Raw genomic sequence first — 18,489 nt, 5'->3', positions numbered from 1 at the left:
ATTGTGAACTAACCATATTCACAATAACACTTAGGTCTCATGTTTACTCATATCAATGGCATAATCAACTAGTGATCGATAATAATAAATCTCGGATGACAACATTTTCTCAAAACAATCATAATATGATATAACAATATGGTATCTCGCTAGCCCTTTCTGAGACCACAAAACATAAATGCAGAGCACCTTTAAAGATCAAGGACTGACTAGACATTGTAATTCATGGTAAAAGAGACACAGTCAGGCCATACTCAATGTAAACTAACAATAATGGATGCAAATGACAGCGGTGCTCTCCAACTGGTGCTTTTTAATAAGAGGATGATGACTCAACATAAAAGTAAATAGATAGGCCCTTCGCAGAGGGAAGCAGGGATTTGTAGAGGTGCTAGAGCTCGATTTTGAAATAGACATGAACAATATTTTGAGCGGTATACTTTCATTGTCAACAAAACAACCAAGAGATCTCGATATCTTCCATGCTACACACATTATAGGCGGTTCCCAAGCAGAATGGTAAAGTTTATAATCCCCCACGACCAACAAGCATCAATCCATGGCTTGCCCGAAACAACGGGTGCCTCCAACTAACAACAATGCTGGGGGAGTTTTGTTTGCAATTATTTTGATTTGATCTAAGCATGGGACTGGGCATCTCGGTGACCATCCATTTTCTCATGAGTGAGGAGCAGAGTCCACTCCTCTTGAGAATAACCCGCCTAGCATGGAGGATACAGACAACCCTAGTTGATACACAAGCTATTCGAGCATACAAAACAGAATGTTTATTTGAAGGTTTAGAGTTTGGCACATAAAAATTTACTTGGAACCGCAGGTAGATATCGTATATAGGTAGGTATGGTGGATTCATATGGAATAACCTTTGGGGTTTATGGAATTGGATGCACAAGTGAAGGCTAGAAAAAGACTGGGAAGCGACTAGCTAGAGAGCGACAACAGTCATGATCATGCATTAAAATTAATCAACACCGAATGCAAGCATGAGTAGGATATAATTCACCATGAACATAAATATCGTAGAGGCTATGTTGATTTTGTTTCAACTACATGCGTGAACATGTGCCAAGTTAAGCCACTCGAATCGTTCAAAGGAGGATACCACCCCATCATACCACATCACAACCATTTTAATAGCATGTTGGCACACAAGGTAAACCATTATAAACTCCTAGCTAATTAAGCATGGCATAAGCAACTATAATCTCTAATTGTCATTGCAAACATGTTTCTTTCATAATAGGCTGAATCAGGAACAATGAACTAATCATATTTACAAAAGCAAGAGAGGTTGAGTTCATACCAGCTTTTCTCATCTCAATAAGTTCATCATATATCGTCATTATTGCCTTTCACTTGCACAACCGAACGGTGTGGATAATAATAATAGTGCACGTGCATTGGACTAAACTGGAATCTGCAAGCATTCAATTCAAGAGAGAAGACTAAGGTAATATGGGCTCTTTGTTAGATCAGAAATAATGCATATAATAGCCACTCAACATTTTCATCATGGTCTTCTCCTCTTGACCCCAAAGGAAAGAAAAGAAACAAAACTATTTACACATGAAAGCTCCCAACAAGAAAAAGAAGAACGAGAAATCTTTTTGGGTTTTCTTTTTAATTACTACTGCTACAGGCATGGAAAGTAAACTAACTAAAAGCTACAACTATTTTTTTGGTTTTTCTTAAGGTTTTTCAAACACACAAGAAGAAAGCAAGAAAATGAAAATAAACTAGCATGGATGTTACAATGAAGAAGTATGAGAACCGACAACTGGCATGAGTGTGTGAACATGAATGTAATGTCGGTGAGAGATACATACTCCCCCAAGCTTAGGCTTTTGGCCTAAGTTTGTCTATGCTCATGGATCAAAGTTGTAGCTGGGGTCGTACTGAGATGCAGCGGCAATTGCCTGATGAGCTGCAGCTTGGAGGCGAGCTGCCTCCGCCCTCCTCTTGTACTCGGTCGCCTCCTCCCTGGTTATAACATGTCTCCCTTTTTCCTGAAAGTCAAAGAAAGGAGGAGCAGGGAGAGCAACGTGATAGGTGCATCGTCTGTCGAAGATTAGTCGGTACTGGAGGAACTGATTGTTCCTCTCAACAAACTGATGACTTACCATGGCATTATAATCTAAATAAGCAGGAGGCAACTCAATATCATCTCCACATATGGGTATCTCAAGAAAATCAGCTAAATGGGTTGCATAAATTCCACCAGAAATCTCCATCAGTACTATTATTATGAAACCTACATGCAACAATGGCCCCTAAGTTATATTGTGTATCTACTAATACAGCACTCCTGAGAACACTAAGATTAGGAACACACATGTGGCATGCCTCATCCTTACCATTTATGCATCAACCTATGAAGAGAGCAAAATAATGTATTGCAAGAAAATGAATGCTCCCTATGGTAGCTTGCGTGATTTCCCTTGATTCCCCCACAGTTATACTAGCAAGAAAGTCTTTATATTCAGATTTGCGGGGTTCACTAACATTACCCCACTGTGGGAGTTTACAAGAAGTGTTAAAATCTTCTAAGTCCATGGTATATGATTTATCATAAAAATCAAATAGGACAGTGTGAAAATTGTGTGATGATGTAAATTTAAACCTTCTCACAAATGAATCACTTAAATAGAGGTACTGACGGCACTTATCTGCCCCGAAGCTATCAAGATCGGCATTACGCGCATATGCTTCAAATTCCTCCTTGATTCCTGCTCGAACCATGAAGTCCTCTGACGACCATTCACAAGGCCGCACTTGAGCATCTCTTGGTAGTTCATTGTCCGGCTCGCGTATTGCGGACCTTGGTCCTTGCTTCCTTGAGGAACCATCTTGGTACATTTTCCTAAACATATTTCTTCTTCTGAAAAATTTCTAAAATTTTTAGTAACTCAAAAATAAAAGTGAATCAAACTAAACAAGATTGATAGCAACTACTCCAACAAGTGCCTAGAGGCTATATCATGCATTAAAACTACTTTTGACCATATAAATTTGACATGCAAGCTCAAGAACAGGGTCACCTAAGCAGCAAAAATTTGCAATGAATAAAGGACTAGAACGAAAACTAATTGGACCATTGGAGGAGTCACATACCGAAGAACAATCCCCCAAAGCAGTTTTGTGAATGGAGCTTTGAGCAAGGATACCGAAAATGGCAGCAAGAGGAGCAAGAACTCGGGTTTGAGTTGGCTAGTGATTTTTTGGGGAGGAGTAAGGAGTGTGTGGTGGCTCGAATAAGTGGAGGGGACCCATGTGGGGCCCACGAGGCAGGGGGCGCGCCCTAGGGGTGGGCGCGCCCTCCACCCTCGTGGGCACGTGGCTGCTCCCCTGCTGTGTTCTCAGTGCCAGATATTCTCAAATATTCTAGAAAAAACATATTTAATTTTCAGGGCATTTGGAGAACTTTTATTTTAGGGTATTTTTTATTGCAAGGATAATTCAGAAAACCGACATAAAATACTATTTTTGCTTTATTTAATATAAATAAGAGAAAGTAAAAAGGGGGTACAGAAGGTTGTGTTTTCTAAATTCATCCATCTCATGCTCATCAAAAGGAATCCACTAACAAGGTTGGTCAGGTCTTGTTAACAAACTCATTTTGAATAACATGAAACCGGAGAATTTTCGAATAATACTAGGTTACCTCAACGGGGATATGCACATCCCCAACAATAAGAATATCATATTTCTTCTTGATAGTAGGAAAAGGAAATTCAAAACCTCCAATATTAATTGTTGATTTTTTTCCAATAGAATTGATACTGTGGACTTGAGGTTGTTTCCTCGGAAAGTTACCGTATGCTCATTACCATTAACATGAAAAGTGACATTGCCTTTATTGCAATCAATAACAGCCCCTGCAGTATTCAAAAAGGGTCTTCCAAGAATAATAGACATACTATCGTCCTCGGGAATATCAAGAATAACAAAGTCCGTTAAAATAGTAACGTTTGCAACCACAACAGGCACATCCTCACAAATAACGACTGGTATAGCAGTTGATTTATCAGCCATTTGTAAAGATATTTTAGTAGGTGTCAACTTATTCAAATCAAGTCCACGACATAAAGAGAGAGGCATAACACCGACTCCAAGATCACATAAAGCAGTTTTAACATAGTTCCTTTTAATGGAGCATGGTATAGTTGGTACACCAGAATCTCCAAGTTTCTTTGGTATTCTACCCTTAAAAGTGTAATTAGCAAGCATGATGGAAATTTCAGCTTTCGATATCTTTCTTTTATTTGTAACAATTTCCTTCATATATTTAGCATAAGGGTTCATTTTAAGCATACCAGTCAAACACATACGCAAAAAGATAGGTCTAATCATTTCAGCAAAGTGCTCAAAATCCTCATCATCCTTTTTCTTGGAAGGTTTAGGAGGAAAAGGCATGGGTTTCTGAACCCATGGTTCTCTTTCCTTACCGTGCTTCCTAGCAACAAAGTCTCTCTTATCATAACGTTGATTCTTTGATCGTGGGTTATCAAGATCAACAACAGGTTCAATCTCTACATCATTATCATTTCTAGGTTGAGCATCAATATGAACATCATCATTAACATTATCACTAGGTTCATGTTCATTACCAGATTGTGTTTCATCATCAGAAATAGAAATAGCATTGGGATTCTCAAGTGTGTCAACAACAGGTTCACTAGAAGCATGCAAAATCTTATCAGTTTTCTTTTTCTTCCTCTTAGAAGGAATAGGTGCATCAATATTAGTTCTGTGAGAATCTTGCTCAATTCTCTTAGGATGGCCCTCAGGATACAAAGGTTCCCGAGTCATCTTACCACCTCTAGTCATAACTCTAACAGCATTATCATTCTTCTTATTATTTAATTCATTAAGCAAATCATTTTGAGCCTTAAGTACTTGTTCTACTTGAGTGGTAACCATAGAAGCATGTTTACTAATAAGTTTAAGTTCACCTTTAACATTAGCCATATAATCACTCAAGTGTTCAAGCATATCAGCATTGTGTTTCAATTGTCTACCGACATAAGCATTGAAGTTTTCTTGTTTAACCATAAAGTCATCAAACTCATGCAAGCATTGGCTAGCAAACTTAGTAAATGGAATTTCACATTTATCAAATCTATAGGGAGAATTTACCTTCACTACATGTGTTGGGTTATCAAGACCATGGATTTCTTCAATAGGTGGTAAATTCTTAACATCTTCAGCTTTAATTCCTTTTTCTTTCATAGATTTCTTTGCCTCTTGCATATCTTCAGGACTGAGAAATAGAACACCCCTTTTCTTCGGAGTTGGCTTAGGAGTTGGTTCAGGAAGTGTCCAATTATTTTCATTAGTCAACATATTATTCAATAACAATTCAGCTGGATCAACAGTTCTTTCCCTGAAAACACAACCAGCACAACTATCCAGGTGGTCTCTAGAAGCATCGGTTAGTCCATTATAAAAGATATCAAATATTTCATTTTTCTTAAGAGGATGATCAGGCAAAGCATTAAGTAATCGGAGAAGCCTCCCCCAAGCTTGTGGGAGACTCTCTTCTTCAATTTGCACAAAATTATATATTTTCCTTAAGGCAGCTTGTTTCTAATGAGCAGGGAAATATTTAGCAGAGAAGTAATAAATCATATCCTGGGGACTACACACAGAACCAGGATCAAGAGAATTAAACCATGTCTTAGCATCACCCTTTAATGAGAACGTAAACAACTTAAGGATAAAGTAATAGCGAGTTTTCTCATCATGTGTAAAGAGGGTGGCTATATCATTTAATTTAGTAAGATGTGCCACAACAGTTTTAGATTCATAGCCATAAAAAGGATCATATTCAACCAAAGTAATTAACTCAGGATCGATAGAGAAATCATAATCCTTATCAGTAATAAAGATGGGTGAAGTAGCAAAAGCAGGGTCATATTTCATTCTAGCATTCAAAGAATTTTCTTTACGCTTAGCTAATAATTTCTTAAGATCAGATCTATCATTGCAAGCTAAGAAGTCTCTAGCAGTTTCTTCATCCATAACATAACCTTCAGGAACAACAGGCAATTCATATCTAGGGGGAGAATCTTCATCATCACTTTCATCATATTATCAGTTTCAATAATTTCATCCTCTCTAGCCCTAGCAAGTTGTTCATCAAGAAATTCACCTAATGACACAGTAGTATCAAGCATAGAAGTAGTTTCATCATAAGTATCATGCAAAGCAGAAGTGGCATCATCAATAACATGCGACCTATCAGAATCAATAGCATGTGTAGGTGTCACAAGTTTACTCAAAACAGAAGGTGAATCAAGTGCAGAGCTAGATGGCAGTTCCTTACCTCCCCTCGTAGTTGAGGGAAAAATCTTGGTTCTTTGATCTTTCAAGTTCTTCATAAGGATAAGCAGATATAAATCCCAATTGACTCAAAGAATAGAGCTATGCTCCCCGGCAACGGCGCCAGAAAATAGTCTTGATAACCCACAAGTATAGGGGATCGCAACAGTTTTTGAGGGTAGAGTATTCAACCCAAATTTATTGATTAGACACAAGGGGAGGCAAAGAATATTCTCAAGTATTAGCAGCTAAGTTGTCAATTCAACCACACCTGGAAACTTAATATCTGCAGCAAGGTATTTAGTAGCAAAGTAATATGATAGTAGTGGTAACAGTGGTAAAAGTAATATTTTTGGTTTTATAGTGATTGTAACAGTAGCAACGGAAAAGTAAATAAGCAAAGAACAATATATCAAAAGCTCGTATGCATTGGATCGGTGATGGAGAATTATGTCAGATGTGATTGATCATGCAACAGTTATAACATAGGGTGACACAGAACTAGCTCTAGTTCATCAATGTAATGTAGGCATGTATTCCAAATATAGTCATACGTGCTTATGGAAAAGAACTTGCATGACATCTTTTGTCCTACCCTCCCGTGGCAGCGGGGTCCTATTGGAAACTAAGGGATATTAAGGCCTCCTTTTAATAGAGTTCCGGACCAAAGCATTAACACATAGTGAATACATGAACTCCTCAAACTACGGTCATCACCGGTAATGGTCCTCATTATTGTCACTTCGGGGTTAACGGATCATAACACATAATAGGTGACTATAGACTTGCAAGATAGGATCAAGAACTCACATATATTCATGAAAACATAATAGGTTCAGATCTGAAATCATGGCACTCAGGCCCTAGTGACAAGCATTAATCATAGAAAAGTCATAGCAACATCAATCTCAGAACATAGTGGATACTGGGGATCAAACCCTAACAAAACTAACTCGATTACATGATAAATCTCATCCAACCCATCATAGTCCAGCAAGACTATGATGGAATTACTCACGCACGGCGGTGAGCATCATGAAATTGGTGATGGAGGAAGGTTGATGATGATGATGGCGACGGATTCCCCTCTCCGGAGCCTCGAACGGACTCCAGATCAGCCCTCCCGAGAGAGTTTAGGGCTTGGCGGCGGCTCCGTATCGTAAAACGCGATGAATCCTTCTCTCTGATTTTTTTCTCCCCGAACATGAATATATAGACTTGGAGGTGGGATTGGTGGAGCGTTGGGGGGCCTATGAGGCAGGGGCGCGGCCAGGGGGGTAGGCACGCCCCCACCCTCGTGGACAGGGTGTGAGCCCCCTGACGTGGATTCTTCTTCCAGTATTTTTTATATATTCCAAAAGTAATCTCATTTGTTTTCAGGTCATTCCAAGAACTTTTATTTCTGCACAAAATAACACCATGGCAATTCTGCTAAAAACAGCATCAGTCCGGGTTAGTTCCATTCAAATCATGCAAGTTAGAGTCCAAAACTAGGGCAAAAGTGTTTGGAAAAGTAGATACGACGGAGACGTATCAGGCACGGGAGATACGCTCAGGCCTCACCTAGCATACGCCTCCCTGTCAGGTCCCTCGGACCTGGTCGTCGCGCGCCCCTCTCGAGCGGGACCTCGGCGAGGAAAGGTATGGAGGTCTGTTCGTACGTCAAGGGGGACGACTCAGGAGCCTAACTGGTCTCGTAGCCCCTCACCCCTTGGTCTCGTCGTGGTGATCCGGATGACCCAACGGCGGCTGAGGTATGCGCAGGGCCAGGCCCTGCCGACACAGAACGCTAAGACCTACGCTCGCATCTCCTTCCCGAGGGTTGTTTGTACGTCAAGGGGAACTCCTGAGCATCGCGACTGAGGAGCCTAACTAGTCATGTAGCACCTCACCCCTTGGTCTCGTCTTGGTAATCTGAACAACCCAATGACGACTGAGGTATGCGTGGGGCCGGGCCCTGCCGACGTAGAACATTAACGCAAACAGGAAGGAAGTCGTAAAATCCTAGCAAATTATTACAATACATACTGTCTATTAAAAGTGCCAAGCACATAAGTTCTTATGCCCCCACGAGGCACGATACATGTTGCTAGAGATAAGATGAAGGGGAGTGCCACCAGCAAGCTTCTTCTTCAGCCTTGGGCGTCACCATCGCCCGTGAGGGGTGCCCCGTCGTCGACAACATCGCCGTCGCCTATGCCGTCAGCTGTGGCTGTGGGCTCGACGGTGCCGTCAGCCGTGGGCGCGGGGTCGATGGCGAGAAACTTCCGCAACAAGGCCTCCACCTAGTCCTTCACGGCTTTACCAGCGGCGGTGCAGTGCTATAGGTCCATAGGCTCAAGCAGGGCCTCCAAGTCAAAGTTGGAGTCATGAAGATGGAGGTGGCTGAATACGCGAGTCACGGCCGAGGCGGAGAGCGCGTGGGCTTCTCCTTCCACCATGGGGCCGACCCCAAGGACAACGCCCTCAAGCGTCGTGACAAGCTGGGGGGGGGGTAGCTCGGCGGGGCCTTCCTCAGCAATCACCAACGGCTCCTTCAACCCCATCCCGTAGAGATCTTGCAGTGCCTTGCAGAACCTCTCCTCAAGAGAATTGAAGGCGGCACGATCTTTGGGAAGAACTTTTGCCTTGGTCTCCAGCTGGGCCTTCTCCGCCTCCACCTCCTCCTTCAGCTTCACTAGGAAACCATGCTCCGCGGCCTGCTCCCGTGCCGATCACTCCAGCTCGGTGTCACAATCGGTGACCGCATCTTCCCGAGCCTTCAGCTTCTCCTCTCGTGCCTCGCTCTGACGGGCCTTGACGACCTGTTGGCCGCAGAGGGCCTTCAATTCGGCCTCCGCCACCTGACAACGCTCCTCGGCATCCTTCACAGCCACGTCGCGGGTTGCCGCGGCTAGGCCAGCAGCCTGTTTGCCCTCTTCTGAGGCTGGCACGGCCTGGCTCCATGCCACCCTCACAGACGCGTCAGCTTGAAGCCATCCCGAGATCAGCTCCAGGCGCCCTCATGCCAGGCGCCGATCGGTGCCTTGAAGATCGCCATGAAGCTGGTTTAGCACAGAAAGAGCCTCCTCCAGAGCATCAGGCGGAGCCGAAGGGGCGGGGGGCTCTAGAGCCTTCAGGACTTCAGTAGGCGAGCTGAAGGCGAGCGCCTCCGGAGTCGGCTCCACCGCAGAGATCACCCCCTCATGAGGTCGGGCCTCCGGGCCTCGGAAGGATGACCTAGTTGCAGGAGCGCGTAGGTCAGCCCCATCCTTCTACGGCAGAGGTGGCGCAACCACAACAAGCTGCCGGGCCACGGTGGTTCCGGCTGTCTCCTTCTTCTTCTTTGCCACTAGCATGGCCTAGTCGTACAAGAGGGAGGCACCAAGTCACTATGGAAGAATTAGGAACAAAGACCAAGACGGCGCACTTACTGGTCCACGGTGGCGCAGTCGCTCACCATCTTCTAAAGCACCATGCCCACAGGCCTCGTGGACCGGGGCGTTGGCACGCGAGCCCCAGCGGCAGACAAGGGCGTGGGGCCTAGGTCCGCGGCAGTCTCGGGCCGCGATGAGGCGGGGGCACCGCCTCGCGGGATCAGCGCCAACCTGCTCTTCTTTCTGGCACCCCTTGCCTCAGCTCCTTCGAAGGGGTGCCCTTGGACCTTGTGGAGACCCCGGCAGAGCGTGACGACTCCCTGACAGGGTGCTCGTCAGCGTCGTCATCATTGGAGAGGGTGCGGAGGAGATCAGTCTAGCGCGGGGGAGAGGTCTCCCCCGCCCCCTCCCAGGTCGCCTCTGAGTCCGCCCTCTCCTCCTGGTCAGACTCGCCGGAAGATACTGGCACCACCGGGCCTGGGAGCCGGGAAGTCTCCAAAGGAACGAGCCCGCGCTCGTCGAAGACATGCATGGCAGCGGCAATCTTCTCTCAGTCCAGGCGGCGGTACAGCGGAAGATGGGAGTCAGGGGGGCAACCCTGGTCCTTCCCTAGCAGGGTGCGCACAATCTGGTCCAGCTCCTCCTAGGACAAGTCATCCGGGCGGAGCCGGAGGTCATCTCCTGTGCCCTTGAACTTCCAGAGGGGGCGCAAGTGTGCCTGGAGTGGAGCCAGGCACTGCGTCAGGAATTCCTTGATGATCATGGCCCCCGTCAGCTTCTCCACCTTCCGGTCGTCGGTCTTCAGGTCTGCCACCATCCTCTCTAGCAATGGCTCCACCCTGGGATCAGTGAGCTTCTCGTGAGTCCATCTGATGTAGGGTAGAACCCTAATCGGCCGGTCTTTCACGAAAGGAGCGGATCCCGTGACGAACACGAAGAACACGAGGAGGGAAACGAGGGAAAACACAAGGGAAACACAAGAGGAACACTCAAACTAACAAGAACAAGTGACACATGTGCTAGATCCTTGAGTACAAAGGGGAAGATACACGATCCAAAGTCAACAACGGACGATACACGGTAACTGGTCTTCTCCGTGAGGAGGTCTTGAGTTCTTCCCTAAAGAGGGGTCTTGAATCCGCTTGGGGGATCTTCTCCGGTGGAGGCTAGAATCTCCGGGGAGAAAGTAACCAAGTGGATGAGCAAAGCTCTCACACAAAATATGAGCTAATCCTTTGCTAACCCTAGCTAGAAGGAATAAGAGGTCTATATATAGTCTTGGTGCAAAAGAGGGGGCGAAGAGGTACATGGGCTGCGTCCCAACATGAAACAGCGCACAGGCGTCGGACGTCCGGGGGTCACCGGTCGTCCGGAGGCTCGCGAGGGTCCGGACGTCCGGTGCCTGTCAGACGTTCATAGATTCGGCTCGGGTGGTCTTCTGTTGGACGTCCGGTCGGGGTCGGACGTCCGGGCGTTAGTCGTCCGTGGGGCGTTGGGTGTCTGTCTGTTTTATCTCGGGTGTAGAAGTGTCGGTTATCCGGAGGGGGTCAGACGTCCGGATCCTGGAGGTCGTCGGACGTCCGGGGTTCGTCAGTCGTCCGGAGCCTGGAGACTTTGAGCACTTCTTCTACTTCGTCTCCGTCTTCACGTCCATCTTCTTCTTCTTCTTCTCCTTGCTCCTTAGCTTCTCCCTGATACCTAAGTATGCACAATGTGTCCATATGAGGTAGTAGCCATGTCTCATGTGCATCAAAGTGGAAATCTGAGAGGAGTGATGTCACCTCGGTTTCAAGAGCTCTTGCACGTGCTCGTGTCATGGGTCCTCTATGCACTTGGTGAGGCGATGGTAGGTCCATGGGGATGACCTTGGGATGCTTCGCATCATCTTCCCTCCCTTGGGGAAGATCCATCCTCGGATCAAATTCTTCATCACCATGGTAGGGAGAGAGATCTTTGGTGTTGAAGATGTCGCTCACAGAGTACTTGTCGCGTGGAATGTCTATCTTGTAGGCATTGTCGTTGTAGCGAGCAAGCACCTTGAAGGGTCCATCCACTCATGGTCGAAGCTTGGACTTGCGTTCTTGTGGAAAACGGTCCTTGCGAAGGTGTAGCCACACGAGATCACCAATGTTGAAGACCATAGGTTGCTTGTTGAAGTTGAGCTTGGTCGCAAGGCGTTGAACTTGGCGCTCGATGGTGTTTCTTGTATCTTCATGCACCTTCTTGAGATGTGTCACACGTACACTTGCATCCAAATTGATGCGCTCTTGGAGTCATAGAGGGAGAATGTCCAAAGGGGACAAAGGGTTGAATCCATAGACGACCTCGAAGGGGGACTTGCCGGTTGTTGAGTGTCGTGCTCGGTTGTAGGCGAACTCGGTGATAAGTAGGCACTCCTCCCACTCCTTTATGTTCTTCTTGATGAGTACTCAAAGTAGAGCGGAGAGTGTGCGGTTGGTAACTTCCGTTTGGCCGTTGGTTTGTGGATGATACGCCGTGGAGAAAAGTAGCTTGATTCCGATCTTGGCGCATAGGGTCTTCCAAAAGTAGCTAAGGAACTTGATGTCGCGGTCCGAGACAATCGTCTTTGGCACTCTGTGTAGACGCAATATTTCCCTAAAAAAGAGAGTAGCAACATGTGAAGCATCGTCTATCTTGTTGCAAGGAATGAAATGTGCCATTTTTTGAGAAACGGTCCACAATGACAAATATCGAATGCTTCCCATTTCGAGTCCTAGGCAAAGTCCATGCTAATGTCTTCCCATGATTGATATGGAATTGGTAGAGGCATATAAAGGTCGTGGGATTGAGCTTTTGACTTAGCTTTGCGACATGTAGAGCATCCGTTGGTGAAGCGGTTGACGTCGCAAAACATCTTGGACCAAAAGTAGTTCTTCGAGAGCGTGGTGAATATCTTGTCTCGTCCAAAATGTCCCATTAAGCCTCCTCCATGAGATTCCTGCAAAAGAAACAAACGAAGAGAAGACTCGGGGATGCAAAGCTTGTTTCCAAGAGGTATGCGTCAAACACTTGGCATAAGGAGTAGCAAAGGTAGGATCATGCTCATACAAGTCTTTGATATGCTCAAAACCAATGACATCCAATTCAAGTTGAGTGACAAGCATGCAAATGCGGGAAAGGGCATCCGCCACAATGTATTCCTTACCCTTAATGTACTTGATGACATAAGGAAAAGACTCACTAAATTCACTCCATTTAGCATGACGCTTGTTCAACTTGGTTTGGCCCTTAAGATACTTGAGCGTTTCATGATCGGTATGAATGATAAACTCATGAGGGCGAAGATAGTGTTCCCATTCATGCAAAACGCGAACTAAAGCATATAGCTCTTTGTCATAGATGGGATAATTGAGTTGCGCGCCGGAGAGTTTCTCACTAAAGTAAGCTATGGGGCGCTTCTCTTGCGTTACACACCTCTTATATCGTTACCACTAGCATCGCAATGAATCTCAAAAGGTTTGTCGAAGTTGGGTAAAGCAAGCACGGGGGCATGAGTAAGCGAATTCTTAATCTCATTGAAAGCGGTATCTGGGATGGTCCCCCCAAAAAAGGCGCGTTCTTCTTGCTCAAAGCATGCAAAGGCGAAGCAATGGTGCTAAAATCTTTCACAAAGCGACGATAGAAACCCGCAAGGCCAAGAAAGCTACGCACTTGTTGCAAATTGGTTGGTTGTGGCCAAGTCTTAATAGCATTGATCTTGGACTCATCAACATGAACACCCTTAGAGGAAACAACAAAACCCAAGAAAACAAGATTGTCAATGCCAAAAAGGCATTTCTCCATATTAGCATAGAGATGCTCTTTTCGAAGAGTTTGCAAAACGGTTCGAACATGGGTGACATGCTCTTTGAGAGACTTGCTAAAAACGAGGATATCATCGAAGTAGACCGCAACAAACACACCAATGTAGGGGAGAAAAACATGATTCATAAGACGCATAAAAGTACCCGGTGCTTCCGATAGACCCATAGGCATGACTAACCACTCATACAAGCCAAACTTGGTTTTGAAGCGGTTTTCCATTCATCACCCTCTTGTATGCAGATTTGATAGTAACCACTCTTAAGATCAATTTTGGAAAAGATAGTGGCACCACTAAGTTCGCCAAGCATATCATCTAGGCATGGAATGGGATACCTATAAAGAACGGTGATAACATTGATAGGTCTACAATTAGAGCACATGCGAAAGCTACCGTCTCATTTTGGCACAAGAATGACTGGGACGGCACAAGGGCTCAAACTTTCACGCACATGTCCATGGTCTATGAGATGCTTTACTTGCCTTTGTATTTCTTTGGTTTCTTCGGGGTTGACGCGGTAGGGAGCTTTGTTCAGAAGCGGTGCTCCGGGGACGAGGTCGATGTGGTGCTCAATCCCTCGTAGTGGAGGTAGTCCCGGCGGTAGCTCGTCCGGGAAAACATCATGAAATTCCTGTAAAAGAGAAGACAACACTAGAGGAAGAGTGTGAGAAGTGTTAGTTTGTGGTGCATTGTCCTTGCACACAAGGACGTAGTGTAGGACACAAGATGGGTTCTCACACACTCCTCTTATCTCACTTTTGGTGGCAAATAGGACTAAGTTCTTCTTGTCGCTCATCATGGAGGTGTTCGATTTGGGCTTGTGGCGCTCACTCTATTTTTTGGTGGCTCACTCTCTCACTATGATCTCCATGATGGGTGGCTTGCTTATCAGCGACAACCTGGCTTGGAGACATGGGACGAAGTACGTACTCCCTGCCCTTCATCTTGAAGATGTAGTGGTTCGTTCGGCCATTGTGGATGGCTCCTCTATCAAATTGCCATGGGGGTCCAAGGAGAAGGTGGCAAACGGTCATTGGAACGACGTCGCACTCCAAGGTGTCTTCGTAGGTGCCAATTTTAAAGGAAACTTGTACTCGGTGCTCGACTTGGATAGTGCCGGAGTCGCTAAGCCATTGCACTTTGTATGGATGTGGGTGCCTCGTCTTGGGCAATTGGAGCTTGGAGCAAAGTTCTTCACTTGCGAGGTTATGACAACTCCCTCCATCGATGATGACTTTGACGGATCGTCCATTGATGCTGGCCTTGGTGTGGAATATGTGGCATCTTTGGTCTTCTTCTTGGTGATGCTGGAGAGTCAAGACCTTGGAGACAACAAGAGCGGGACTTGAATCTTCATCGCAAAAGACTTGTTCCTCTTCATCGTTCACTTGCCGGTGCATGGCGACTTGCTCAAGAGCGTCTATTTCTCCTTCACTCATCGAGTCGTAGGTGCCGTCGTCGTTGAGGATCATGGTCCGCTTGTTGGTGCACTCATAGGACTTGTGGCCTCGGCCTCCGCATGTGAAGCATTTGAAGGAACTTGTCTTAACGGTCTCATCGGTGGGTGTTGAGGATGATGAAGCTCTCGGCTTGAAGTTTCTCGTAGTAGGAGGATGACTTGGGGATGATGAAGCTTTCTTGGAACTCGACTTGTCGACGTTGCTTGTAGAAGGCTTGGTAGATGGTGTTGGAGTCGTTGAAGCCTGGTTGTTGGAGAAGCCGTATGACTTGGAAGAGAACTTAGCATACTTGAAGTCATCTTGCACTTGGCGTTCCGCTTTGGTAGCTTGATGCACTAGCTCGATGAGGTTCGAGTATGGTTGGAAGTCGGCGATCTTCTTGATAGGATGGTTGAGTCCATTCAAGAAACGTGCCATAGTTTTCTCATCATCTTCCATGACATTGGCTCTTATCATGGCAATCTCCATCTCCTTGTAGTACTCTTCAACGCTCTTGGTTCCTTGCTTGAGTAGTTGGAGTTTCTTGAAGAGGTTGCGGTTGTAGTAGGTAGGCACAAAGCGTGCTCTCATGACATCCTTCATTTGCGCCCAAGTAGTGATAGGTGGTTCACCTCTTGCCTCTCGGCACTCGATAACTTGTTCCCACCAAATGAGGACATAGTCTTGGAACTCAAGGGATGCCATCGCGATCTTCTTCTCTTCGTCGTAGTTGTGCAAACAGAAGATTTTGTCGACCTTCAATGCCCATGAAAGGTACTCTTCGGGATCGTTGCTTCCATTGTACTTTGGCATGGTGAACTTGAGCTTTCCGTAGCGTTGCTCTTCATTGTGTTGGGGTCGGGGATGATGACGCCCATGTTGTTGATGATTGTCAAGCTCGTTTCGCTCTTGGTGAGGAGGGTTGTCAACCTCATGTTGCTCTTGGCGTGGAGGATTTCCATTGTCGTCATGCTCTTGATGAACGTGGTGTTCTTGGAGAGCTTGTGGAGGAGCTTGTCGAGCTCGAGTAGGAGCTTGAGGAACTTGACGATGCACGTGACCTTGAAATCTCCGTTCTTCAATTTCTTCGCGAAGTGCTTCTTCTTGTTCTCGAGCTTGTCGGCCTGGTTGGCTACGGATCTACTTGAATCTTGGAGGGCTTGTTGCGCCGCAAGTGCTTGAGCTTCACAGAGCTGTTGTTCTTGGCATTGTGCCTCAGCATCTTGTGCAACTTGGTGTAGACACGCGCGCTCTTCCTCTTCATGTTGGCGTTGCTATTGCCATTCTCGTGCTAGTGCAAAAGCCTCTTGTGTAACGCCCTCGATGCGGCTATATCTCCCACGTGTCGAAGCACGACTTAGAGGCATAACCGCATTGAAAGCAATGTCGCAAGTGAGGTAATCTTCACAACAACCCATGTAATACATAAGGGAAAAGAGATAACATAGTTGGCTTACACTCGCCATGTCACACAATAGCATAAATATCATTACATTCATCCAGTTACACTCAAGGTCCGACTATGGAACCAAAATGAATATAAACCCCAAATGTAACATAGTCCCCCGCCCCAACCGGGCACCACTACTGATCGTCTGGGAAAGAAACATAGTCGTCCTGAGTCCTCATCGAACTCCCACTTGAGCTCAGTTGAATCACCTAGAGCGGTATCATCGGTCCCTGCATCTGGTTTTGGAAGAATCTGTGAGTCACGGGGACTCAACAATCTCACACCCTCGCGATCAAGACTATTTAAGCTTATAGGAAGGGTAAAAGTATGAGGTGGAGCTACAGCAAGCGACTAGCATATTTGGTGGCTAACATACGCAACTAAGAGCGAGACGAGAAGGCAAAGGCACGTCGAGAAACTATGATCAAGAAGTGATCCTAGAACAACCTACGTTCAAACATAACTCGAGACCGTGTTCTCTTCCCGGACTCCGCCGACAAGAGACCATCACGGCCACACACTCTGTTCAATCATTTTAATTAAGTTAAGTTTAAGGTTATCTACAACCGGACATTAACAAATGCCCATCTGCCCATAACTGCGGGCACGGCTTTCGAAAGTTCAAATCCTTGCAGGGGTGTCCCAACTTAGCCCATCACAAGCTCTCGTGGTCAATGGATATTCCTTCTCCCAAGACAATCCGATCAGACTCGGCATCCCGGTTACAAGACATCTCGACAATGGTAAAACAAGTCCAGCAACACCGCCCAAATGTGCCGACAAATCCCGACAGGAGCTGCACATATCTCGTTCTCAGGGCACACTCAGATGAGCGCTCCGTACAACTAAAACTAGACCTCGAATTTCCCCGAGGGGGCGCTACAAAGGGCTCTAGTTTGGACCAACACTCAGAGGAGCACTAGCCCGGGGGGGGGGGGTTAAATAAAGATGGCCTTCGGGCTCCGGAAACCCAAGGGAAAAGAGGCTAGGTGGCAAATGGTAAAACCAAGGTTGGGCATTGCTGGAGGAGTTTTATTCAAGGCGAACTGTCAAGGGGTTCCCATTATAACCCAACCGTGTAAGGAACGCAAAAATCAAGGAACATAGCACCGGTATGACGGAAACTAGGGCGGCAAGAGTGGAACAAAACACCAGGCATAAGGCCGAACCTTCCACCCTTTACCAAGTATATAGGTGCATTAAAATAGACAAGATATAATAATGATATCCCAATAATAAACAATGTTCCAACAAGGAACAAACTCCAATCTTCACCTGCAACTAGCAACGCTATAAGAGGGGCTGAGCAAAGCGGTAACATAGCCAAACAACGGTTTGCTAGGACAAGGTGGGTTAGAGGTTTGACATGGCAATATGGGAGGCATGATAAGAAAGTGGTAGGTATCGTAGCATAGGCATAGCAAAAGAGTGAGCATCTAGCAAACAAAGATAGAAGTGATTTCGAGGGTATGGTAATCTTGCCTGCAAAGTTCTCCGAGTTGAGGTTAGCTTGATCCTCGTAAACGTACTCAACAGGCTCCTCGATCATGTACTCATCTCCCGGCTCTACCCAAGCAAGAGCTACAAGCAAAGGGAGACACAATCAACCACGTGCAATGCACAAGCAACATGATACAAAACATGGCATGATATGCGGGATGTGATATGCGATGCATATGCATGATTTGGAAAGGAAAGATTGAACCTGTCCTCAACATGGAAAACCAAGAGTGCCACTGGAAAGGTGAGTTGATTTCGGTCGAAAACGATATAAAGATCACCGGAATCGGATGCACGGTTTGGAAATGGCAAGCAAAATAAATATGGCACAAAGCTGTGATTAACAGCACGAGGCCATCAAAATGCATCAAGAACAACATGCTACAGCACTCTAACATAGCAACAAAATACATGGCAGGGATCCACTCAAGATGCTTGACAAAATAAGAACACTGAGCTATGGCTAATTCACTCAATAACAGGTTCAAACAAGCATGGCAAAAGTGCAAAAGATTACAAGTTTCAGACTTAGTCAAGTCAGGAATATAACATCAGGAAGCAATGTTTAGAGCACGATAA

The sequence above is a fragment of the Triticum dicoccoides genome, chromosome 3A, assembly GCF_002162155.2.
Source record: "Triticum dicoccoides isolate Atlit2015 ecotype Zavitan chromosome 3A, WEW_v2.0, whole genome shotgun sequence".
NCBI classification, from domain to species: domain Eukaryota; kingdom Viridiplantae; phylum Streptophyta; class Magnoliopsida; order Poales; family Poaceae; genus Triticum; species Triticum dicoccoides.
This window is presented reverse-complemented; position numbering follows the sequence as displayed.